Raw genomic sequence first — 26,775 nt, 5'->3', positions numbered from 1 at the left:
GGAAAAACACCCACAAAATAAATAAATCAAAGGAAAAAAGATTAGCTATATGGTGCATATTATCTTTGTTTGTTTTTGTTTTCTAGACAGGGTTCCTCTGTGTAACCTTGGTTGTCCTGGACTCACTTTGTAGACCAGGTTGGCCTCAAACTCACAGAGACCCATCTGCCTCTGCCTTCCTGAGTGCTGAGTGCTGTGCCACTGCACCTGGCTGGCTCTTAGTTATGTATACACCAAAGACGACTACTCTCGCTCACATTGAACAAGAAATAATTTCTCCTTTTTCCTCAAGTTTTTGCTTTGTTTTCTTTGCTTTGCTTTGCTCTTTGGGGACATGGTCTTTCTATGTGGCCCTAGCTAGCTTAAAACTCACTGTATAGATCATGCTGTCCTCAAACTTGAAGCAATTCTCTTTGCCTCTGCCTCTCTAGTGCTAGGTTTAAACACATCTGCTATGACACCTATCAGTAAAGGATACTATTTTGACCTTTTTCAAAGCAAAATACCAGAAAGCTGAAAAACTGCTAACATTTTAACAACAACAGCAAAAACACTTCAACTGAACAAAGCACCAAAAGGTAATGAAATTCATTCTCAAAAAGGGAAATTAATTAACAGATTAACAAACTCGTTTCTGTAACCTATTGTTAGATTATCCTTTTATCTTCAAATGGTAAAGATTATAAATTTATTGTTCAAAACACCCAATGCAACAGGAGAAATATGCTTCATCTATCAAAACTAATGACAATGGTGACAAGAAATATATGTGTCAGAATTTTAAGAGAAAACTAAGTTCCCTAGAGTCAATAAAAACTAAGCTGTGTAACTCATGCAGGAAGTTTCTTTAGAAACACTAGTTATAGCCAGGCATGGTGGCACCTGCCTTTAATTCCAGCACTGTGAGGCAGGGCAGCGTATCTCTGTGAGTTCGAGGCCAGCCTGGTTTACAAAGTGAGTCCAGGACAGTCAGGGCTCTGTTACACTGAGAAACTCTGTCTTAAAAACACAAAAACAAAACAAAAAATCACTAGTTATTAACAAATGTTCTGTGACAAAAAGCAATGTTAGGGTAGAGCCAGGGTAACCCCATAGAAGAGGGAGAGAAAGAATTGTAGAAGCCAGAGGGTTTGAAGACACCACAAGACCATGGCCCGCAGAATCAACTAAGCAGAGCTCATAGGGCTCACAGAAACTGAACCAACAAACACAGACCCTGTATGGGGCTGAGGTACATCCTCTGCATACACTTTATGGTTATGTAGCTTGATGTTCTTGTGGGACTCCCAACAATAAGAGTGGGGGTGTCTCTAACTCCTTTTGCCTGTGCTGAGGATCCTTCTCCTACTGGGTTGGCACATCCAGCTGTGATATGAGGGTTTGTGCGGTCTTTTTTTTTTTTTTAGCCATTGTTTTATTATTGTATATACTTTAGCATACATGAATTAGGGGTTTAAATGCTAATCTATCACACTTACGAGCATTCTTTTTTTTTCTTTGTCATATGACGATTTTTTTTTTATTAATTACTGTACCTTGTTAGGCCATGTTCAATGGCTAGCCCTAGGAAACCTGCCCTTTCTTTCTTTCTTTCTTTCTTTTCTTTCTTTTAAAGGGAAACAGAGGAGGAGTTGATCTGGGGAAAAAAGGAAGTGCGAGGAGTGACTAGAAGGAATGGAAGAAGGAAAAACTGCAGTTGGGATGTAATGTATGAGAGAAGAATAAAAGTTTTTTTATTTAAAAAAAAAAAAAGCAATGTGGAAAGAAAAGAATTCACTTCAACTTAGAAATTACAGCCCAACATGAAGGGAAGCCTAGCATGGACTGGGGACCACACACACGGCGGCTGCACTGCCCACAGTGCCCTCCCACATCAATCATTAATCAAGAAAATGCCCCACAGACAGGCTACAGGCCAACTTCATAGAGTAATTCCTCAGTTTGAGGTTCATGAGACTGCTGCAACTGTCCAAAATGACACAAGAAAACTGTTAACATACTAGCAGTGTAAGTAAATGAGAAAAACAGTTTAATAATGACACAGCTCCCAGATGACAATTCCCACAATCCCCAGTTTCTGTCTAGTTGACAATAAAAACTAACCAGTAAAGCAAACAAGTGAACCTATTATTTAAATAATAACAATAATGATAATATCATCCAATTCTATTTTTCCACTAGCCTTGCTAATGTTAGCCTGAGTTACTGTTAAAGTAGATTCTCACTATGGAGGTGGATTGCTGCTCAACCTTTTGGCTAAGATCAAGTGTAGTGTTGAGGTATGGAAGTGTAAAAGGTTGGAGAAAAGAAGGCACTAGCAAGGTTACTATTCACTGTCAATTGATAATGTTTCTTTATAACAGATCAAAAGCAAAGCAAAATACTATTCCAAGCATGACAGGTGAAAGTGTGACAAGTATGGCAAGGATTTAAAATGATAGACTGTATTTCATGAGAAAAGATTGAAGTCTGTTGGCAAATAGCTACTAAGTCACTAACTAACTAAACAAACCTCAGAAATCACACTGCTTGCCAACATATTAGGAGATTCCATCTCAGAGTTGATTTTTCATTAATGTATGAATATAATCGAATCACAGTATGCCAAAGAAAATAAAATACATAATTACAGAGAAACAATTTAAAGTAACTCAGAGCCATGAATTATGGTATACAATATCTGTAATCCCAATATGCAAGAGGCAAATGTAGAAGGTAAGTGTCAGAGACCACTCTGGGTTGCAGAGTAAGACCTGTCTCTAATGTATAATACACACATGCGTACAGAAACATACATGTGCACTTGAGCCCACCTAGTAACCATTCTCAGAACCATTTATGTTTATTTTTAAAGTTCTTAATAGAAGGCCTCCAAAGGGCAAATGCATCTTGAAGTATAGAATAAACACTCTACAATATAGCTTATCAAAAGTTAGGGTCCTACATCTTTTACATCTTAAAACTGAAAACCACAGGTCTGAATGTTTTTTATAAAAATTGTGTTTGCAGTTGTGTAACATGTAAAAATAATTCTGAATTGCAGGCATAATGATATACATATGTATACATGAGGGATGTTGTTGAGAAATTTTTCACTGATACATGAATGAATTCTACACTTGCCTTATAAAATGTGTTTCTTCCCCAGTAATTTGACATACAAAAGCTCCTTTTGGGTTTTATCTTACTTTCATATAACAGTCTTCAAAGATTTATACTGCATGTTTTACCTCATATTTTCAGTCATGTACCAAGCAGCATATATTTTCACCACAAATTCTAACAGCTAACATCACATGCACATCCTTAGAACTGATGACACTGTTTAAATTAAAATCAACATCACATTCTTGTTTGTTTGTTTGTTTGTTTCGTTTATTTTTTATTTTTTAGAGACAGAGTTTCTCTGTGTAACCTTGGCTGTCCTGGACATTCTTTGTAGACCAGGCTGGCCTCGAACTCACAATGATCCACCAGCCTCTGCCTTCCAGGTACTGGGATTAAAGGTGTGCATTTTATTTTTTTTTAAAAATGATAGAAAATGTGAAGGAGTTTTAAGATTCTCAATTGGTAAAATCTATTATGTTTCAAAAAGGAAAGAAAAAACCCTGTGGTGACCTAAATAGCTACTCAGTGTATGTGAAGTATGGCGGCAACTGCACTTTTCTGGTTGTGCTGTCTGTCTTGTGGAACAGTTCATGAGACTTCTGCAACTGTCTAAAATGACATGAGAAAACTGTTAACATATCAGAAGCTTAAATAAATTAGAAAAACAGCTTAGCAATGACACAATTCATATTTATTTTGGAACCAAGGCTCATCCCCAAAACACTGTGTTTTACCAACCAAGTAGTTATTTACTATAGCAACTTCATTACCAAGGTTTCCAAAAATTTCCACACTTTTCAGTGGTGAGCTATCAAAGTCTGTGTGTGTGCTGTTACCTGGGCAACACTAAAGAGGGCTTTTACCTCTACAGAACTGGAGGTCAAAGAGAAGTAACCCTTCTTCAAATTGTGCAGGATTTTAGTTAGAAGCCTAAGTGTAAAATCAACAGACAGAAAAGCTGGAGAACTGCCACCAGTGTTTCAGGCTGATAAACAAACAGAACTTACTGCTCTTTATCTTCATTTCTAGCCACCAGTGTCCTTGCAGAACAAGGTATCCTCCATACAAGACTTCAAAACATGGTCAATCTTACTGGCTGTCAAATAATTCATACTGAAATCCAAGAAAGTTTTTGGGGTTAAGAGTCAACCCCTCAGGTTTGAGGAGATTGTCCATTGGGTAATAAATTTGCTACAAAAACATGAGGGCTCCAGCACCCACTGTAAATCTCAGGCCCATCTGTAACCCAAGAGGTCAGATATGGAGGTGAGGAAACCTTGGAACAAGCCGGACAGCTAGACTAACACAATCAACAGCCTCTGGGTTCAAGAGACCCTGCCTCAATACTTAAGCTGGAAAGCAAGCCATCAGGGAAGATACCTGATATCAACCTTTGACCTCTACACACACACACACACACACACACACACAGAGAGAGAGAGAGAGAGAGAGAGAGAGAGAGAGAGAGAGAGAGAGAGAGAGAGAGAGACAGACAGACAGACAGACAGACAGACAGACAGACTGACTGACTGACTGACTGACTGACTGACTGACTGACTTACTTACTTACTCATCCAATCCCTCACATCTGAATTTGGTATGAAAATTCTACCTTGGTCCCTTAAATTCTAAAGCTAGTAGCTCAAACACTACCTTTCTGCCTAAACCAAAACAGCCTCAAAGATGTAAGACCCAGTCATTTAGAAACCACATTCTAGATGATTTTTGAAAACACCATTATTTCCTACTTTGGTATAGCCAATTTGATGCTGTCTACTGAACAAAACAAAATGAAAGAAAAACACCAATAATGTCTTACAAATGGAAGACTTTGTCTTTCCAACACATTGAGAATCAATGAACTCAAGGTTTTTTCTTTAATACTTATAATTTTTCTCTTCAACTTTTGCAGTAACTATACTTAACTGCTCTCAGGGTCACGTTTTAATCAGAAGCACAACATATAAACCTTGTGCTAAGAAGTACTAGATGACTTTAGATATAAAAATAACAAGCTGAAAAGCAGAAAGAAAAACATTCTAAGCTCTTAGCCACCTGAGGGTGACTGACTTTCTCACCTCGCTCTTTCACTACTCTTCCCTGCCCATGCCTCTAAGCCTTTGATCACTGCAGCTCATGGCCCAGTAAGGCCTTTCTCTCCAAACTAGTCATCTTATTTCCAGAAGTCCAAAACTCGAGCCGTTCTTCTAAGCATAGTTAAAATGTCTTCTCCCCCATCCTTACAACTATATCAATCTTTCCCACCTCTCTAATCCCTTGTGGTTCTTTATCTCTTTACCACTCATTACTTTCTGCCTTGCATTATCTGTGTTCCCATATTTAATCCTCCACATAAGCATGAAGGCTTCAAGGTCAAGGACCAAGCCTTATTCATCTCTATTCAAACTGCCTAACAGACCACTGGAACTGCATTAAGTGAATGGCTTGTGTTAGGAAAGGACAGAAGCACGCTGGCTGGCCAGGCAGGGTGGTGATGCATGTCTGTAATCTTAGCACTTGAGAGGTCAAAGTAAAAGGACTGGGCGTTCAAGTTCATCTCAAAGGGAATTTGAGATAATTTGGGGCTTTGTCTCTGAGGCAGATGAAGAAATACTAAGATCCAATACAGAACCCTGCGTCTACCAATAACTAACTAGCCATATGATCTTAGACTTCAGGTTTTGGATGTTCATGGGGGTGTTGCTTGTTTTAAATGAGGCTGGTAATCTTTACTTGTGTTAAATTAATTGGGAAGTTGAATCCTAGCATTTTTTCACAAATGACATGAAAAGAGTATTTTGAAGTGTTTACAGCCAGTAATGTGCTTTACATTTAACAATTAGCTGTAGCAGGGAGCCCAAATTATACCATTTGCTGGTTGTCCCTGGTTTAAATAACCCCTCTATGGAGGCTGGGCGTAGTGGCACTTGCCTTTAATCCCAGCACTCTTGAGGCAGAAGCAGATGGATCGCTGTGCGTTCGAGGCCAGCCTGGTCTCCAAAGCAAGTTCAGGACAGCCAAGGCTACACAGAGAAACCCTGTCTTGAAAAAATAAAATAAAATAAAATAAAGCCCTCTATGACCAGTCAAGCAACACCATGACAATATCATTGAAGACAGAGCTAGGTAGAAAAAGATATGTGCATTTATGTTCCAAGTCAGATGCCAATCAACACAGTCCTGAAAAGATAAGGAATATTTCACCAAACTGTTCTTTGGAGAGAGAGGGGCGCGGGGAGAGAACATGAACATGAACATGCAGAAATAAGATATTCAATATTTCATCTTGTGGAATATAGTCGAAATAGTTTAATAAGTGTTCAACACAATGATCTCCAGTACCCTTCATGTATGTACATCAAGAAATATTATTCTTGATTATAGTTTCTTCATCACACAATTCATATCTCTCTTCAAAACAAAAAGCAACAGATACTTATTGGCATCACTGTAAAACAAACTATGGAAACTGGGTAGGTGGTTTAGAAAGTATCAACTAAGATCAAGGTTCTCTGCCTTGTTCAGATCCATACACCTGAAGGAAACAAGTCGCAAACATAGCACTACTACTAACGTGAATGGTTCCCTTTACCCAGGAGTCCTATCATACCAAAAAAAAAACAAAAATCTCCCATGATTCTGGTATTGGTGTCAATGCCACCAAAGACTTGAGAAACCTACACAGAAAAAAACAATGCAGTAAAAAAAGCAAATTTTCCATCCCTAATTTTCCCCAAATTGTCAACACAAGCTTGCATCTTCCAGTGGAACTTCTATTACTAGAGTTCTCTAGTAGGATTAGCTTTTTTATCTCATTTGCTCTTAAAGACATGTACTGCCTGTTGAGTTTAAAACAGACAAGTGAAAACATGATTCACAAACGACTGTTTAGACTTCATATTCTGAGAAAAAAAAGTTTTGTTGAAATGCTTTTCTGACTTTCTTGTTTTGTTTTTTGAGACAGGTTCTCTCTGTATGTTAGCTTTGGCTATCCTGGACTCACTTTGTAAACCAGGCTGGCTTTCGAACTCACAGCGATCCCCCTGCCTCTGCCTCCCAAGTGCTGAGATTAAAGGCGTGCACCACACCTACTGCTTTTCTGACTTTCTATATAAGCATGCTAAACTGGATAAGGAGCAAAGACATTTCCTAAATGTATTTTTGGCTGTACTATGTCTATCACAACAACACTGCCTGTAGCCAGATTTTTCATGAGTATTTATAAAAAGTATGTTTTCCATTTTTAAGACTATTTAGAAAATAAGAAGGCTCAAATTTTCAAGCACACTAATAATCTTAGCTCAAATGTGACTCTGAATCAACTAAAATAAGCCTACATGTTTCCAAAAAAAAAAAAATCCCCCAAACCTATATATTTCCTTGAAAAAAAAAAATCAAAAGATAACCAAAATGAGTCAGCATAGCATGAACTTACTATATTCAAACAATTGTGACATCTTGTTGGCTGAATAAGAGCAATATGAAAAGTAAGTGAAATATAAAAAATCAAATGTTAAGATGTAAGTCTGCCTAATCCCATTAACTCTTACTAGGATCCACTTATGTCCTCATACTTATACCCAACTTAAATATTAATTACAGAGTCAAAACTACTGTTTACTCTGAAAAGATATCAATCAAGTCAAAAGCAGAGTGTATCAGGCTACAGAGATGGCTCAGAGGTCAAGAGCAGTTTATTCTCACCACCTATGTGGTACCTCACAACCATTCATAACTTCGATTCCAAACAATCCAACACCCTCTTCTGAACTCTGAGGGCACCAGGCTGACATGTGATACACAGACAGACATGTGAACAAATAAATGTACATAAAATAAATCTTTTAAAATGAAATTTTAATGAGTATGCCTTCATTACTCAGATTCAACTCTGTCTTTTCTGTTTCCATTTGTCATGGCAAATGATTATTAGACTATCTATGAAGAAGAAATCCCTGGGTTTGCCAGGCATAGTGGTGAAATCATAAAGGGCCGAGTGTAGTGGTGCATGCCTTTAATCCCAGCACTCGGGAGGCAGAGGCAGGCAGATCGCTGTGAGTTCAAGACCAGCCTGGTCTACAAAGCGAGTCCAGGACAGCCAGGGCTACACAGAGAAACCTTGTCTCAGAAACCCCGCCCCCCCCCCAAAAAAGCAAAGATGATCACAAGTTCAAAGCCAGACTAGGTTACATAGCACACTGGAACCCAAGATGGATTATACAGCAAGACCTTGTCCCCTAAAAAAGGACTAAGAAAAAAAGAAAAAAGTCCTACATTCAGTCTTATGCTGCAGTCCTTCCTCAAACCCCAGGACTTAGTCTTTTATATGAGACAAAAGTTATACTTTGGGTCTGATTAATCTCAGTGTCTGATGTTTTTCTTGTTGCTCTTTTGGGTTGTTTTTTTGTTGTTATTGTTTTGTTTTGTTTTGTTTTGTTGGCAATACATTTTATAATACAATTTAAAATAATGTTTTAAAGATGCTATAAGCATGCAAAAACTGACTGAAACTTGTAAAACACAGGGGTAGGGGGAGCTCTGTTCTGGGACTCCCAAAGGCTACACTATTGACTTCAGTCTCCTAAGGACTTCATCTCCATGCCAATTAAAGAAGGGGGCTGAGGACTGAAGAGTAGGCTCAACAGTTAAGAGCACAGGTTGCTCCCAGCATCCACATGGCAACTCAGAACCATCTTTAACTATAAGTACAGGGGATGTGATACCCTCTTCTGACCTCCAGGGGCATCAGGTACACACACAGAGACAGACAGACAGACAGACAGACAGACAGACACACACACACACACACACACACACACACACCGTGCAAATACGTGCAGGCAAAGCACTCGTATACATAAACAATAAATTAATAATAAGCTAATCTAAAAAGAATTTTTAAAAAGAAAGCTACGGTAGGCTGAAATAAGAGTTCCAGCTCTACCCAGTACAAGAGTTGATCTCTCTTGAATAATATTTATACTAGGAACAACAGAATTTCCTCTTTTCTCTACTCCCCCAGGCCTAGGACTTTCAGCTCCACTGCAGTATTTGAGAGTTCAAATAAATATACTACAATAAAACCATTTCAAGTTTTAGGTAAGGCAAAAAAAAAAAAAAAAACACGTTTTTCACAAGTCACAAACTCAGAACTAACGAGCTGATAGAATAAAAACTGTTCCACATGCTTAATAATACTTTGTCAGTCAAAGATAAATACATAGGGCTTGGTCCATGTCCATAATCCTAACACTTAGGAGGCTGAGGAAGGCTTTGGTATGAGTACAAGATCAGCGTGGGCTACATAGTGAATTCAGACCAGTCAGAGCTACCACATAAGACTCAGTCTCAAAAAAAAAAAACATTTTTTTTTTAAGTAAATAAAGCTGGAGAGACAGCTCAGTTTAGGAACATGAGATGCTCCTCCAGAGGACCTGGCTTCAATTCTAGGACCTACATGGCTGCTAACAACTGTCTGTAACTCCAGTTCCAGAAGATATGATGCCCTCTTGTGTCCTCCTCTGGCACCAGGCACAAAAGTGGTGCACAGACATGTATGGAGACAAAAACCCTCATACACATAAAATTAAATGTCTTTTTAAAAAATAAATATCCAAACAAAAACAGCATAACCTCTCAAAAAAAAACTGATATAAATCATGAGACGATGAACACCCAATTCTCAGAACAGCCCAAACATTAGATACAGAACTTTCCATCAAATATTTAAAAAAGAAAAACATCATAGGTCTACAGCCGTTTCTTTTGCACTTGGTTTCTTTGTCTACTATTTGCCTCAATAGTGCTGGAATTTACCACCTTGCTTGCAGCTTTCCAGAGCACGGACTAGGCTTTACAATATGCTTAAACCCTGCACAACCACATCTATTTTCTCCCCCAGATAATTTAGTAATATTAGAATACATCTTTAACTAATTTAACATGGGCATCGATCTAACTCAAAGTCTTAGCCAGCTTCTCAAGAAGTACAATTTTGTAATAACATATACATTAAACTCCTCTAGCCTTTCTTCTTTGCAACCTCAACGTCAGTTTCATATAGAGCACTCAACTAAGAAAATGGATCGCAGGCCAATTTCCCTTTCCTAGCAGCATGTAAACTAATATTTTCCACGAGCAAAATACACTTCCAGTTTGACCACAAACGTCATGTCAGCACCTTCTGATCGTAACTACTGGATATTCTACAGAAGTGCAGCACATGCCAAACGTAAACACGACTAGAAGAAAAGTCTTAAGGTTTTCATGAAATTGTGTTCTCTGAATTGTAACCACCAATATCTACCTCTTCTCATACACAAGAAAACTTAAACGCATTAAAATTATATAAACCTTCCAGTGACCAAAAAAAAAAAAAAAGAGGCAGGCTTTGAAATCAGTTTCCAAACAGCACTAAACATGTCAAAGCAAGCCCTTACCATTAAAGGTTAGCGGTTCGTTTTATTTGCATAAAACCATCGATTCTAAAAATCGGCTAAATTTGAGTCTTTTCTGATAATAGCTAACTCTGAGAACTCCAACGAGAATACACAGCACCTGAACGAAACTGTCTTGAGATCAGAAATGAACTTTTGTCAGTTCAGCCCCCTTGCTCCTGGCCACCTCTCCAATGGCCAGTGGCCCCTTTCCACAAGCTGACGCACTGCCCAACCCTGCACCGTTGGCGGTCAGAGCAAAGTACTAGCCCAGTCTGAGAAACTTTGACTCAGTTATCGGGACACGAAGGACCCATAACACGCGCGGGGGTGTGGATGGGTGTCTGTCACGGCCCACGCGGTCAACTTTGAAGCGGGGCATTCCATGCAGGTAGAGATCTGCCCCCCCAAAAAAAAAAAAAAACCTACCTATCCCAGACAGTAAAACCACAAGCATCGCCAGCAGGAACAGAGCAAAGTGCGCGGGGCGGAGGAAGGGGGAAGAACGAGGGAAGGACACGGGATCCAACAGACGCTTTCAAGTGGGTAAGAGAATAACCCTGTCCTCACGCCCCCCGGACTCTGGGCTGCTGGGACAGCGAACCCCGCAGCAGCCACATCCAGGCAGCCCGCGGCGGGGGCGGCGGCAATGTCAGGAGGGCACAGTTGGAGGCGGCGGCCGCCCGAGCCACCACCCCGCCCCAGGTGAGGGGCGCCAACCCCGCCTCCCGCCCGGCGGCCCCGCCGCGACGAGCAGCTACCCGGAGAACTCGGGAGGGGGCCGACGGCGCCGAGCCGGCCGGATGCCTTCCGCCCTGGTCCTCCAGCATCCCGGTCCCGGGCCGGGCCTCGCACCCCGACCCTCTCTTGGACCAGCCGGGTCCCCTCCCCTAGACACACCGGACCGCGGCTCCCCGCCGTCAGGCCGCCCTCGGGCCCCTCGAAGGCCGCCTTCACCTCACCTCAGCTCTCCGCGGCCGCTGCCGGAACAACAACTCTGTCAGACGCCCGAGTCCCACCCGCCGCCCAGAGCTCTGCGGTCGGGCCGGTCCCGTTCACTCCGCCGCCGCCGAAGCCCAGGGAGGGCGGAGGGAACGGGGCGGAGGGAGCGGGCTGGGGAGGGGAGAGGACCGCACGGCAGGAAGAGGCGAGGGAGGGGGCGGACTGAGGAGGTGGAGGCGGCGGCGGGCGGGAGCGCGCGCGCCCGTCCCTTCGGCGCGGCGTGCGCGCTCCCGAGGGCGGAGGTGCCTTCCCTGCCGGAGGCGGCGGCGCGCACGCGCGTACACAGCCCCGCCTGACCCGGCGGGCCCTGAAAGCGCTGAGAACAAACCAGACCCTAGGCGAGCTAAAAGAGCAAGGTGCGCAAGGTCCTCCTGGAGGCGTGCTGGCGCCTGCCAATCATCCCCGACACTGACTGAGTGCTAATTCCTTTTGAGGAGATTCTCTCCTTACAAACCTGTTTTGCATACTTCCATTCTGTGAGGCCAGCAAGTCACTTCGGAGGACTAACTTTTTCAACAGGCTGGACTCTTTGTCCTTTGAAGGTGTCTCTGGGCTCTTGAAGCATCCCCACCCCCACCCCGCCCCCCTTGATTAGTTCTGCCAGACTCAGACCAGTGCATAGGAAAACGCTAACACTGCTGTGAAGGCAGCCCGGGTCTCACCTTTCATCCTTTCAGAGAATAGATTTTGGAGGACAGATGGACTAAAATTAACTATTTTCTGCCACAAAACATCGTACTGATCTTTGAACTGTGAATATCTTCCTTTCTAGATCAAGCAGTCAAAAATGACCTCTATGTTCCCTGAATCTCATAAGAACTTTTTTTTCCTCAGGTTTATGGCACCTAAACATGTAACCTTAATCTGAAATATTTTAGAGACTCCAGAAGGACCTACTTCTTTCATTCCTGTGTCTTTCAGGATGAATCCTACCTGGCTGACAGGAAGTATTCAGTAACTGTTACTGTATGAGTTAAATGTGTCCAGCGATTTGAGCTCTAGAATGCTTCTGGAGTTGAAAATTCTCTTTAGTTACAGCTCTTCACTTGCCCTGTCATTATTGCCCACCCAGATCCAAAGACTGCTCTGAGAAAGGACCTTCAAACCTAAGTTTCTTTTCTCGTTTTCTCTTAATGTCACTGCCTGCAGACCCTGGGTCATAGCAAGAGTGTTCCAACTAATTTGGGTTTTCCCTCCCTACTGGGTCCTTCCCAGAGGGTATTTTTGTGAAGCTCTGTACCCTGAGAGTCTCCCAACCCTGAGACTGACTCAAATGAATGCTTTAAGGGTTTTGTTGGTTGGTTGGTTTGGCTTGGTTTTTCGAGACAGTGTCTCTGTGTAATAGCCATGGCTGTCCTGGAACTCTCATTGTAGACCAGGCTGGCCTCAAACTCACAGAGATCCCCCTGTCTCTGCCTCCAGAGTGCTAGGATTAAAAGCATGTGCCTCTGGGCCCAGCTGAATGCTTTAAGTTTTGATACCTAACAAAAGTTAGGACTTAATTAACAAGAAGTAGATACTGAGCCAGGCTCTATGAGAAAATAAACACACGAAAAGGATTTTGCCTTCTGGTGTCTTCTAAATGGAGCCAAGTTATTTGACAAAAGGGACAATGAATGCCAGTGCCTAGCTTACTTTCTCCTTTGTAATAAGTCCAAGACCCCAGGCCGAAAAAAGGTGCTACTTCACAGTTAAAGTCAGTCTTCTCACCGGTTAACCTAGTCTAGATCACCCTTGTCAGGCACACGGGAAGGCTTGTCTCCCAGATAATCCTCTATCCTGACAAACTGACAAGGTGGACCACTGAGGAAGGCCATGAGCATCTTGTGTTTGGGTCTTGCTTACTCTGGCTACTATGATGGGCAGGTTTAGTTACTGAAACCACTCTTTTACCACGAAGGAAGCTGGCCCAAAGGTGAAACTGACACATTATGAAACAGTTCAAACTAAGCCTGAGGCCTTCCTCTACATTTAGTCATTTCCCTGAGTCAACATGTTTTCTTAGCTATTTAAAAAAAAAATAATGAGTTTAACTTTTTAAATTATTATTATTTGCAGTCAAGGTTAAATGTTTCAATGCATATTTAATGAGAGGAAGAGTTGTGTATTCTATGACACTTCCAACGATATTTTTTCAATGGAATGAATAGGTACTGTATCTAATGAGACTTTAGAAGGCCCTCAAGGGAACTTGTCCACTCACCGGAACCCTTCCAACACTAGGTTATTTGTGCAATGTCCGAGAACCCATCGATGAACTTAAAAAAAGAAAAGAAACTTTAAGTTCTGTGCTCCATTTAATCCACTTGCACTAATAAAAGTGCTCCATGACTCTAGCAGATGTGTTTAACCTGTGAGAGTTTGGTTTGGTTTTTTGTTTGTTTGTTTGTTTGTTTCGGGAAATATATATATATATATATTTTTGTTTTGTTTTGTTTTGTTTTGTTTTGTCTTATAAGTGAGTGTGTATGTGTGTATATGGTGTCTGTGTGTGTGTGTGTGTGTGTGTGTGTGTGTATGTTTGTATGTGTGTGCTTAGGTATACACTCAGAAGCCAAAAAAAGGATGCTGAGTGTCTTCTTCTACTGCTCTCTACCGTATTCTCATGGGACAGTCTCTCACTGAACCTACAGCTCTCTGGTGTTTGACTAGGTTGGCAGCCAGCAAGCTCCAGCAAACTTCCTGTCTCCATTTCTGACCAGCACTGGGGTTACAGGCATGCATGGCCACACCTAGGTGGGGGATCTAAACTTAGGTTTCCATGTTTGCACAGCAGGGGTTCTAACCCAACTGAGCCACTCCCCAGGTGCCCTGTTATATCACTTCAGAGTTGTTTTATTTTGTTGTTTGTTTGTTGTTTGTTTTCGGGCACAGGGAAAGTTAGAAAAATGACACTGGAGAGCTGGGTTGTGGTGGTGTATGCCTTTAATCAAAGCACAAGGCAGAGGCCGACAAATCTCTGAGTTCAAGGCCAGCATGGTTTACAGAGTTCCAGGACAGCCAGGGCTACACAGAGAAACCCTGTCATAAGAAAAAAGAAAGAAAAGGAGGGGGGAGGAAGAGAAGAAAGAAAGAAAGAAAGAAAGAGAAAGAAAGAAGGAAATATAGCAATGGATACCTGAAGGAGAAATAAGAGATAACAAAAGATACAATGTAAATAGAAAAACTTTCCTCCTTCCAATTTATTTAGAGCTGAAATTCAAAGCCATCTAGAGAAACATACTAAGCCTACACTAAAGCCATTCTTTAAGACTGAATAAGAGCTGAGCGTGGTGGCTCACGCCTTTAATTCCAGCACTTGGGAGGCAGAGGCCAGCCTGGCGTACAAAGAGAGTTCCAGGGCAGCCAGGACTATTACACAGAGAAACCTTGTCTCAGAAAACAAACAAACAAACAAACGCGACTGAACAAGGACACGCTCAGCCAGCCAGGCCTGGTGGCTCACGCCTGTAACCCCGGAGGCAGGAAGACTACAAGTTCATGACTGGGCTGGGATATAAGATGAGTTCCAGGACAACTTGGGCTACAATGTGAGCCTGTCTCAAAAAAAAAAAAAAAAAGAAAGAAAAAGAAAAAAAGAAAGAAAGAAAAGAAAAGAAAAAGAAAAAGGAAGAGAAAACAAAAGAAAAAGAAGGAAGAAAGGAAAAAAGAGAGAAAGAAAAGAGAAAGGGAAGATGAGGAAGAGGACAGTGACCACCACTATTGATAATGACAACCACAACATGACCAAGCAATATGGTTTATGGGGATCGGTCATGAGAGAGGCAGGCAAAGTGCAAAAGTCTCTCGAAGAAGAAGAGCTAACTTACTATTGGTATAACTTAGGAAGAAATAAAAATGATCCCTAGTAAAGATGCCTGAAGTTCATCTCATCATCAGACTCCTTTTCTTAGACCCTCTTTAGTGAATAACAAAATCACCCTGGAAAAAAGAAGGTGCAGGGACTATCTATCTATTCAGCCCCTGAGTGATGACCAACCTCTCAGATAGTACCCGGGCTTCTGTCGTATCATAAAAACGGTTCAGTATATAAAAGTAGAGAAAATAGCATAAGTCCTCTTGTTCCCATTACTCACCTTGAACAATTATGAAAATATGGCTAGTCTCCCCACCTCATCCCACACACAAATTTCACTCACAAAGGTTTCTGTGTCTAGCCCTAAAAGCTAAGGGATCTTTTATTGCCATCAATAAAACCTACAATTTGCAGTATAGATAAGCAGGTTCCTTTAAACAAAAAAAAAAAAAAAAAAAAAAACAAGGGGCTGGAGAGATGGCTCAGAGGTTAAGAGCACTGACTGTTCTTCCAAAGGTCCTGAGTTCAATTCCCAGCAACCACATAGTGGCTCACAACCATCTATAATGTGATCTGATGCCCTCTTCTCGCCTGCAGATGTACATGTAGATCACTGTATAAATAATAAACTTTAAAAAAAAACAATTACATAAAGATAAGTAGGAAGGAGGAGGTGTTAAGTTTACTTGGATATTGATTTTGCTTTTTCTGGGTTTTTTTTTTTCCATTTCTTTTTAGAAGGATTGTAAGGTATGGTTGTCATACAATTAGCTATACAGTTTTGAAATGTGAAACTTGACAAGTTTTTGACATTTATACATATCTAAGAACATTACCACCATCAAGACAATGTGCATAGCTGCCGTCCCAGAGAGGATTTGGCCTCATCTCCCACATCCTTGGGCAACCATTGATCTGCTGTTACTATAAATCAGCTCGCATGTAATAATGTTTTCTAGGGCTGGGGATCTAGTGTAGTTGTCAGAGCACTTGCCCAGCACGCACGGTCCTGGGTTTGATCTCCAGCAGCACAAAAACTTGGTATTTCACACCTATGTACCCACCCATCATCTGGAGTTCAAGTCTGGAGGATCAAATGATGTAAGAAATCTTAGATCACCCTCAGCTACACAGAGAGTTTGAAGTCAGCCAGGGATGAAACCCTCTCTCAAAAATAAAAAAATTGTCTGTAAATGTAACTTTAAAACATATTTCTTTATGTTTTTTTTTACTCATAATTATTGTATGTATTGTTATTTAAAGATTTATCCATGATGTTGCTATGTGTTTCTTTCTAGGCTCTCAGTCTCACAACATGTGTTTAATTCCTACTCATGTGAGCCATCGATCTTTAATGGGTGCTTAAATTCAGCTCCCTGTCATGCTCCGCTTCTGTTTTCTTTTCTCTAGAACATGGAAATGGCCTTTTTTTTTTTTTCTTCAAGCCTGGCAAAATATTTTTTTCAACTTTTAAAGTATCCAGCATTTATATATTCTTGCAAAGGTATAGGGTCTTCTCTTGTCGGCCTAGTTTAAATATTTATCTGAATTAAATTAATTTTTTAACAATGTAAAGAAATTCTATTAAAATGGAATCCTTTTAACAAAGTGAGTATAATATGATAGAACAAAACCATCACAGCAACGTTAGACAAGGCAAGCCAGCGGCTGGAAAAGGGCCCCAAGAGAGGGCACAAGAATGAGAGACTCACACACTCAGGAGTCCCATCCAATTACTAAGCTGAAAGCTAAAACATGTATGCAGAGGACGTGGTGCGGACCCGTGTAGGCCTGGTGCAGGCCTGGTGCTTGCTGCTTCACTCTCTGTGAGTTCACGCGCGCTTTGCTCAGCTGACTCAGAGGGCCTTGTTCTGGAGTCCTCCGTCCCCACTGACTCTCACATTCTTTCTGCCTCTTCTTCCATGGGGTTCCCTGAACTCTGGGGGGAGGGACTTGATGGAAACTTCCAATTTAGAGCTGTGTGTTCCAAGTTCTCTTTCTCCCTGTAATGTCTGGCTCTGGGTCTCTATATTCCCATACGCTGCATGCAAGAAGATGATGATGATTGAATAAGACATTGATCTCTGACTACAGCAGAATATCATTAGGAGTCATTTTATCACTACTTTTCTTTCTTTCTTTTTTTGAGACAGAGTTTCTCTGTGTAACAGCTCTAGCTGTCCTGGAACTCTCTCTGTGGACCAGGCTGGCCTCGAATTCACAGAGATTCTCCCGCCTCTGCCTTCCAACTGCTGAGATTAAAGGCATGCACTACCACCGCCCAGCATACTTTTCTTTTCTTTTAAGACCAGTATTATTCGGTTTTACCCTAGGTCCCTAAGCGGGCTAGTCTCAGGTTCTTGCTCACCCAAGCAGTGTTAGGTATGGGTTCTGTCTTGTGGAGTGGGCCTTAAGTCAAATCAGGCACAAGCTTTGTGCTCTAGCATACTTTGCAGTCAGGACAGCATTGTAGATCAAAGGGGTTTCTTGGCTGGTTTGGTATTTACATTTCTTTCAGTAGCGTGCAGAGTACCTTTTCCTACTGAGGACACTCCAGTGAATGTAGGAGTAAAGGAGAGATGGGGTTGAGGGAGGGAACATGGGGGAAAACCGCTAGAGTTGAGGAACATTTGAGGAGCCGTAGGTAAGCCTAGTGCAGTGGAAACTTCCTAAAATACATGAAGGTGATCCTAACGAACCCTCCAGACATGAGGGAAGTGGAGTTCCAACTAGCCGTCGCTTGTTACCAAATTAAGCATCTAGTACTGGGTTACATCCAATTGAGTTGTTGGCCAAAGGGGGAGGTCCCTTGAAAATCCCCAAACCATTCAGGCTGTTGTCAATGCTATGGAGTGCTCTCCACAAACTGACAACCAAAGTCCCATTGCTGAAGACAACACCCACACAAGTCATTGAACATGGAGAGGTTGAGCTGCTGCCTACGTAAAAAAAAAACAAACAGGAATCTTTGAAGACATATTTTTTAATTTGCATACTAAGTAATGGGTTTCCTTATAGCCATACCTGCTTTGTTTGTCTTCCATCCCTACCCCACTACTCCTTTCCCTACCAGCTTCCTATTGGTCCCTGCACCACAGTAGACCCTAATCTGCTCCCTTGTCACTTAAATTCTACTACTCTTTTTCCCTTTCCCTTAAGACTTTCTTCTCATAGTCTCCTTCCATAGCTAACTGGGGCTGTAAGGGAATGAAGAACGGACAGACACACACAGACAGTGGACACAGAAAAGCTAGGATAAGGTGGTCTGGACTCTCTGATAGAGAAGCTACAGCCCTCCCCACCCCACTGGTGAGCTACACAAGGAGGCAGGGTTAGCCATTTCATTAGGAGCAGTCTCTGCGTGGGAACAGCCTCCAGGCTGTAACCTCTGGGGCGAGAAAGCTATAGTGGACATTTTCTGCACATACTCTCAGCCTTCGCACTTGAACCCAAGGAAGGCGTTGCCACCCCAGTGAGCCTCCCTTGGGGAAGGCTTTTGCCACTTCCACTGGGGCCAAGGCATTGGGATCCTTGACCCAGCCATGCCCATGCCAACTACACACGAATCTCAGGACTTACTCCTTTCTCGATCCATGACCTATACCAGAATACACACATACACACACACACACACACACACGCACACACATAAAAAGTAAAAACTAGAATTCATATATTTTTTAAAAAAGTATGCAGTAGTTGTTTTTGGAGTCTGGATTATTTCCCATAGTGATTGCCAGTTTTATATACTTTGCTCCAACTGTCACAATTTCATTTTTCTTTACAGCTCAATTAAATTCCAGCGTGTGTGTCTGTGTGTGTGTGTGTGTCTGTGTGTGTGTGTGTAACACATTTTATCCACTCATCTGCCAATGGATCTCTCAGCTGGTTCTAGTTCCTGGCTAACGTGAATCGTGCACAGATACGATGTGCACCATCTCTGTGGTATGACTTAGAATCCTCTGGGTCCCTGCCCAGGAGTGACATAGCTGGGTCATATGGTAGTTTTAATTTTAGTTTTTTAAGAAACCTCCACAGTAGCCACATCACTTTACACTTCCACCAGCACTGAATAAGGAGGAGCTCTCTGCTTCATTACAGCAAGAAGAAGCTGTGTAATCACAGAGGTAGCCGGGCGTCTGTGTGGGTGTGGCGTTAGCCACTTCAGCAGGGTATGACCTCCCTGGTGGTTTCTCTGCATCATTTTGTCCAAGCACAGCTCTGGCAGTAAAACCCAAAATCCCTTGAAGTTTTTGCAACAGACCTAATCTAAATTCTAGGGTTTGGACACACACACACACACTCCTTAAATACATATGTTTTGAAGAAAAGTAACTTCAAAAACTATGAATGTTTTCACAGTAAAAAAAAAGGGGGGGGGGGAATGACCACTTTCCTCTTCTACATCAAGGGAAATCTGTCTCCTCCCGCTCTTCTCTGACCCTCCTCCAAGACATTTCTTAACTCTTTTCACTTTTTGATGCATTAAAAATAAATTATAAATTTATAAAAAATTATATCTAAGTCCTATGATAATATATCTAATATAAAAGTAAATGACGATCTGTCTATATATTGATATCCCATCAATAAATAAGTAAATAAATATTGTGATCATTAAGAAACAAGCATTTTAGAATGCCTTTTTTATCTACAAAAAGAAATGCCTCTTTTATTACTATTACTTGTATGTATAAGTTACAATAATAGCCTAAGTTCTCCTTACAACCAATGCCCCATAAATATTAAATTACCAAAAGTCATGGTATTTTCTACATTTTCAAAATGATCCTTAGATTTTTATATAATTTAGTAGAAAAATAAACCAGGCAACCATATTTATTAAACTAGACACTGTTTCCCAATAAAAATGTAGAACTATTTCAACTTACATTTATAGTGTACCAACATGAAGTCAAAGCCCACAATCACACAATTACACGCTCGTACAAGGAATCTAAACATCATCTTAGAAGGAGCATCTCCTGTACAAATTTCCAGACATCTGACTCACACTGAGTCTTCAGTGGGCTACAGAGCTCAGAGCTTCTGCTCCAGTGTTCCCCACGTCCAGGGCAGAATCTGTCTCTTCGTCAATTTCCCCTATGACCGCTACATTATCACCTCTCACGTTGTATAACCCTAATACCACTTGTTCTACTCCCTGTGAAGAGCTGAACACCAGCTCGTGGCTTTCATCCAAAGTCGAGCTAATGGTCTGGTCAAAAACCTTTAGTGTTCCCATAGTTATTCTCCCATTAGAAGTAATAACAGCAACAGTTCAGGTGATGTAGTTCTTTCTCCAAGGCAGATGTCATGCTGCCGGGCCCGGAGGTTCAAGGAATCCGAGAGGAAGCCACAACAAGGAAACAAACTATGAACCTCCAGAAACAGGTACAGGTTCTTGCCTGCTCTAGAACCTCTTAAAAGATTCTTGCCGGGCAGTGGTGGTGCATGCCTTTAAATCACAGCCCCAGGGAGGCAGAGGCAGGTGGATCCCTGTGAGTTCGAGGCCAACCTGGTCTACAATGCAAGTCCAGGACAGCCCAGGCTACACAGAGAAACCCTGTCTCAAAAACAAACAAACAAACAACAACAACAACAACAACAACAAGATTCTTACCCCAGGCTAGCCTCAAACTCTCTACTCTGATCCTTCTGCTTATGTCTTCTGAGTACTGAGATTTCAGAGTACCACATGTAAATCACTATGCCTACTTTATACAGCATAGAACCTAGGGCTTTGTGCACGCTAGGCAAGGATTCTACAAATGAGCCACATTCCTTCTTCCTTATACGGTTTTTTAGTTTAATCATTTTAATTGCATTCTATTACTGATTTGTTTCTCACTTTGAATACATATCCTGTTTTTCCCAATATAACTGACATTTCTATTCTGCCTCCCACAAGATCTAAGACATCCAGTTTTGTCCACCTATGACCCTTTTGTATTTTATATTGTTCATGACCACTTTTCTCCCCTAGATGTAAGCTCAGTGGAAAAAACAAAAATCATGTCCTTTTTTTTTCTAGGCACTCCTAAGTTATTATCATGTGAATGGTAGAATGAGTAAAAACATCCACAAACCTGTGCTAGAAAGTTCTAAGATGTTTCTCTTCTTGGTGAGAGGAGATTAAATAAGATAGCAGGTTATTGAGTTTCCTTGCGTGTGGCTAAACATTTGTCTTTTGTTTCAAGTGGCTCTTAAATACTTGCCTCCATATCCGTATTCTCCTACTGATTAAGTAACAGAACTCCAGATTTATTCAAGATTAGAAGAGCCAAGATAACTATAGTCTTTGGCCTCCCTTGCAGTCATAAGATGAGCAACTGGGGCAACTTTCCTACAAAGGGAAGAACTGGGCTCTTCTTTCTCCCTTTCTTCCCTCTTCTGCCTAGAAAATATAGATACAATGTTATAATCTAACAACCATCTCGAACTAGAGGACAGGAGCTACCCTAAGAGTTAAGATTTTTGTACAATTCCTTTAAAATTGAAATTCTCCGTGTAGAGCCAGCCTATCTGCAAGTGTACCTGATACCAGAACTTTGAGTGAGGAACTGGAGGATGGCTCAGCAAATAAGAGCCATGCTGCTCTTGGGGAGAACTTGGATTCAGCTCCCAGCACACACATGGTAGCTCACTTGTAATTCCAAGTCCAGAGTATTCAACCCTGTCTTCTCACCTCCTCAGGCTCCTGCACACACACACACACACACACACACACACACACACACACACACACACTGCACACAAATTCATGTATACATAAAATAAAAATAAATGTTTTTGTTTTTTAAAAAAATAAGTAACGCCGGGCACAGTGGCGCATGCCTGTAATCCCAGGCAGACAGAGGCAGGCAGATCTCTGTGAGTTTGAGGCCAGCATGGTCTACAAAGCAAGTCCAGGACATCCAAGGCTACACAGAGAAACCCTGTCTCAAAATAAAGGATAAAAAGAAAAAGAAAAAAAAAAGTAACTTTGGGCTGCAAAGATGGCTAAGTGGTTAAGAGTGCTTACTGTTTTTCTAAAGAAGCTGGGTTCGCTTCCCAGCACCCACAGAGTAGCTTTGCACCTTTCTGGCTTCCTTGGGCACCAAGCATGTCAAGGTACACAAACCCATATAGACAAAATGCTCATATACATATAAAATAAACGTTTAAGAAAATAAGTTTGCATGAGAACTTTAGTAATTTTTAAAAATTCAATAACCATGACTGGGCAAAAGAGATGGCCCATCAAGTAATGACAGTCCTTGCTGCACAAGCCTGCTGACCTTGGTTCAAGCCCAGGAGCAGGCAGAGAAGAAGAGACTGTCAAAGTTGTCCTTTGGTCACAAGCACATGCACACACACACATGCAAAAGTGAGCACACACACACATACACACTCAAACAAAAATAAATAAAATTCACCAATTAAAAACTGGCTGATTTGATATCTTTTTATTACACAGGCTTGCATTTTCTGTGCTATTCGATTGAACTCTCACCCCAATCTTCCTCTTTTTATCAGCATATAGTAACTGTGAAGGTGAATGGGTCCCATTAGGACTTTTTCATGTGACATTTTTGTTTGGAGAGGTTTTGTTTATTTGTTTGTTTTAACAATACTGGGGATCAAATATTTATTTCTTCCCTAAAAACTGCTTTGCATTTTATTTCAAGATTCTACTGTAGTTGTTGGTGAATAGAACTGATAACGGGAATTGTAAGGCTTTTGTTTTATACCTGTGAGGTCGGGATGCTTTAAAGGTTCCGGAAGGTCCCCACCTTCCAGTGGAAAACTCTCTGTGTTCATTACATTAGGCCAGTGTGACCTGGGGATTCAGTCAAAACATAACTCTATTCTTGAATTATCTCAGTGGGTAAAAACTTCTCCCTGCCTTCTGGTATAAATCACAGCAAATCTCATGACTTTTCTGTTTACTTGTAGAAAGTTTTTGTTTGTTTGTTTTTTACTCTCTCTGTAGACCAGGCTGGCCTTGAACTCAGAGACTCGAGTGCTAGGATTAAAGGTGTACGCTACCACAGGCTCAGCGAAAAGTAGGTTTTATGTTAATGCCAAGGATGAAAAGAGAAAATCCACTGACCCAAGTCATCATCATGGCCAGATTAATTAAAGCAAACTTTTTTTTTTTAATTTGTGTACACAAGCTACCTTCCCCTAAGGCGGGGTTCCAGAGGTCAGCATTGGAATTGAGGAAGACAAGGCTTTTATAACTCCAGAGTAGCGGGGTTCCAAATAGAGATTTGGTGGGCAAAGTAAGCGGAGGTACAGGAGCAGAACATATTAGTCCCTCCTGGAACAAGGACGTGGTTACAAGGTGGGCATAAAGAGGTAGGCATAGCAAGGTACTCAGAATAACGCTTTTGAAACAAAGGTAGGGTTGCAAGATGGTTGTAAACGTTTTGAAACAAAGACATAATGGCCATTCCCGGAACGAGCAGTACAAAACCATTTACAGTTAGGATTACAGGTGGGGCAGAGCCCGATCCTAGAGAAACAGAGGTTAATCATACACAGGAATGAGCCTTGTTTGCCTTCGCTATAGGATGGCTTTTGAGCCTAAGATGGAGGCAGGCTGGCTCTTCTCGTGTGTCTTTAAATCACAACAATTTAGCCTCTACGCTTAGAAGGGACACTTTAGAGCTGTAGTTCTCAACCTAGGAGCCGCCCATCAGATCTACTGGATATCAGATAGCTACACTATGAATCATAAACAGTAGCAAAATTACAGTCACGAAATAGCAATGAAATAATTTTACAGTTTGGGGTCACCACACTATGTGAGGAACTGTTTTAAAGGGTTGAAGTACTAGGAAGGTTCAGAACTACTGCATTAGAAGAAAGGAATCAGGGTGGCTTTCTTTTCCCCTTTCTTTCCTTCTTAAGTTCTTCCCTTGTGGATGATGTCAGGGATTCCAGAGTGGAGTTCAGGGAGAAGAAAAAAGGAAAAGGGAGTAGATAGGTCCTAATTGGGTGGACTGCAGTGACATGGCTTTATGCTCTCTGGGACTGGCAGGTGTTGCCGTTGCATCTTGTGGGCATTTGTGTGGGCTTCTCAGTGCTTGCTCACTGAAAAATACAACTCCTTTATATCCTGTGATATGAGTTATGCATTTTTATTTCTCTTGCTGCCACTTCTCCATTATCATGGGGATTTCTTTGTTCTGTCTGGAGGAGGTGTTTGCGTCCTTGCTTTTCATCTTTGTCATTTTGGGGTTTTTTACAGCTTGATTGACATCCCAGGTAGGTGGTGGTGGTGGTGGTTGTTGTTGTTGTTTGGCTTGGTTTGGTTTGGTTTTTCCGTTTTGTTTTGTTTTTTTGTGGGGCGGGGAGACAAAAGTATGAGGGATTTCCATATTGGTTTTCCCTCCTATGAAGCCTATATCTGGCCCATCAAATGCATTATGCATCCTTTGTCTTGGTCAACTGAAGGGGCCGGCTGTTAGATCCTCTCCAGTAAGAAGGCTGGTAAGCATTCACTTTCTGGCCCTCAAAATTCTCCCGAGAAGCCTTCCAACTAACTATAGTTATCTAGAATTAAGTGAGAAGGCCTACATTGAAAGAGCAAACACCTGCTCTTCATCTTCCTGAGAGGAGCACAGGAATGCATAGCAACACTCTAAAGAGCACCTGTCTTTCCACTGATTGACCTTTGTGGTTTTTAAGAACCACCTAGCCAATGGAAACTTGTTTTGAATTTCTGGTCTGGCCTTCACTCCGAATATCACACCTTCTGCAGCCCGCTTAGGTCAACATTTCCTATTGAGCCTTCTGCTGTATTTCTTAGAGCTTTAAGATTCAAATAGCCAGGCTTAGTTACGGAGACATGTTTAACCCAGAATTGCACAATTTCCAAAAATATATTTTTTTCTAGTTAGAGCCTATTCTCAGAGCAAGAAGACTGCAAATTGATTGTAATGATAACAGCATTGCCTAATGTACGAAATAAAACTAGGTATTTTCCTCTCTGCTCTAACATTATCAACTGTTTCTTTAATCCATCCTACATCTTCTCTTCCACTCTGCCTCAAACTCCTACAGCTACAAGAAGCCTTCCTCTAACAGACTTTAAACTCTTCATCTAAAAATAAAATCTATTTTTTCAGTGTATATATTTGACTATCCTCTTTAAAAATCAAACACTTTGTTAAAAATGAAACGTCCCTCTAGACATGACTAGTTCCTTCAATTTGTAGAATAATGCCATTGAATATTTTATGCAGCTTGCTACTGAGTTCAACTTTTGGATACTTTGGCTCATCTGCAAAGGCTTTGGTTTCCTTATAAGTAGCTAAGCCGAGAGAAGAAACAGGAAATGCAGGTATATAATGAACTCATACCCCTGCCGTGACTCCCTTCTGACTCCCTCTCCTATCAGAATAAAACATAACAGCCTTGGGCCTAGGAAGATGGCTCAGAGGTTAAAGAGCTTGCTACATAAAGACATGACTTCAGATCCCCAGCACCTAATGCAAAGTCTACTATAGTGGTGCACATCTGTAATCCCAATGCTAGGGGCAGAGACAGGCAGATCCTTGGGCTTGTTGACAAGCCAATCTAGCTGAACAAGTTAGTTCCAGGTCTCAGTGAGAGAGACCTTTTCTCAAAATACAAGATGGAAGGTCTGGCAAGACGGCTCAGCAGGTAGAAGTGTTTTCTGGTCAAAACCTACTGTCTTAATTTTTATTTGGTCTCAATGTTTGAATCGAACACATACTTATTAAGTACTTCTTAGTTAAGAGGCACCACTTACGAATTAGGAATACGACAATCAACTTGACATAAAAAGTCTGGGCCCACACGTATTTGCGGCAAACTCCATCAATAAGCAATTAAAACAATGTACCTTATAATGTCTGGCAAAAGTCAATGCAATGAAGAGAAATAGAACAGGGTAGAGGAGGAGTGTCTTGTAGATCTGTAGTCAGGAAAGGCCTCTCTCAGGAAGGGTCTGGGCAGATCCTAAAGAGGTAGGGCTGGTTAACACCGAATGCCCTGAGATGACAGCTCTTGATGCTCTTGAAAAACAGCAGGAAGCGCTGTATGGTTGAGACCAGGATGAAAGGGAAAGTGAGAGGAAGCATGCTTGGGGAAATCATTGAAAGCCAAGGTGACAGAGGGCTCAGACCAGGAAAAGAGTTCAGAGTATTCTAACTTGATGGAAGGCCATGCTGAGTGGAGGGGTAAGAAGATTACTTCTGGGCTTTGAAACGGCCAATGCTTCTGCAGTGTTGAGGATTAACTGTGCAGAAGCAAGGCCAGAAGCAAGGGCAGGAGTTACAAAGCTAGTTTAAATGACCAGGTAAAACACAGCGGTGACTTAAAGCAGCCTGTAATCGCAACACTCTGGAGGCGGAGACCGGCAGATCTCTGAGCTCAAGGCCAGCATGGTCTGCAGTGTTCCAGGATATCCAGAGCTAC

At 41.6% G+C, this 26,775-nt stretch overlaps 1 protein-coding gene across 2 annotated transcripts in view; it reads right to left on the bottom strand.

Annotated features, from left to right (window-relative positions):
- Positions 1–11,716, bottom strand: part of RABGAP1L (RAB GTPase activating protein 1 like) — a 573,647-nt gene extending 561,931 nt beyond the window's left edge. The window contains exon 1 of one of the 2 annotated variants that reach the window (XM_084782440.1): positions 11,507–11,716. The gene's annotated coding sequence lies outside the window, so the exon portion shown is untranslated. The remainder of the gene's footprint in view (positions 1–11,506) is intronic. The other variant, XM_084782439.1, reaches the window with a different exon arrangement.
- Between the last annotated feature and the right edge of the window lie 15,059 nt (positions 11,717–26,775).

The sequence above is a fragment of the Acomys minous genome (genome assembly GCF_964271855.1).
Source record: "Acomys minous genome assembly, chromosome: 1".
Taxonomy (NCBI): Eukaryota; Metazoa; Chordata; class Mammalia; order Rodentia; family Muridae; genus Acomys; species Acomys minous.
Note: the sequence above shows the minus strand (reverse complement) of the source record. Positions and strands in the feature narration are given on the sequence as shown.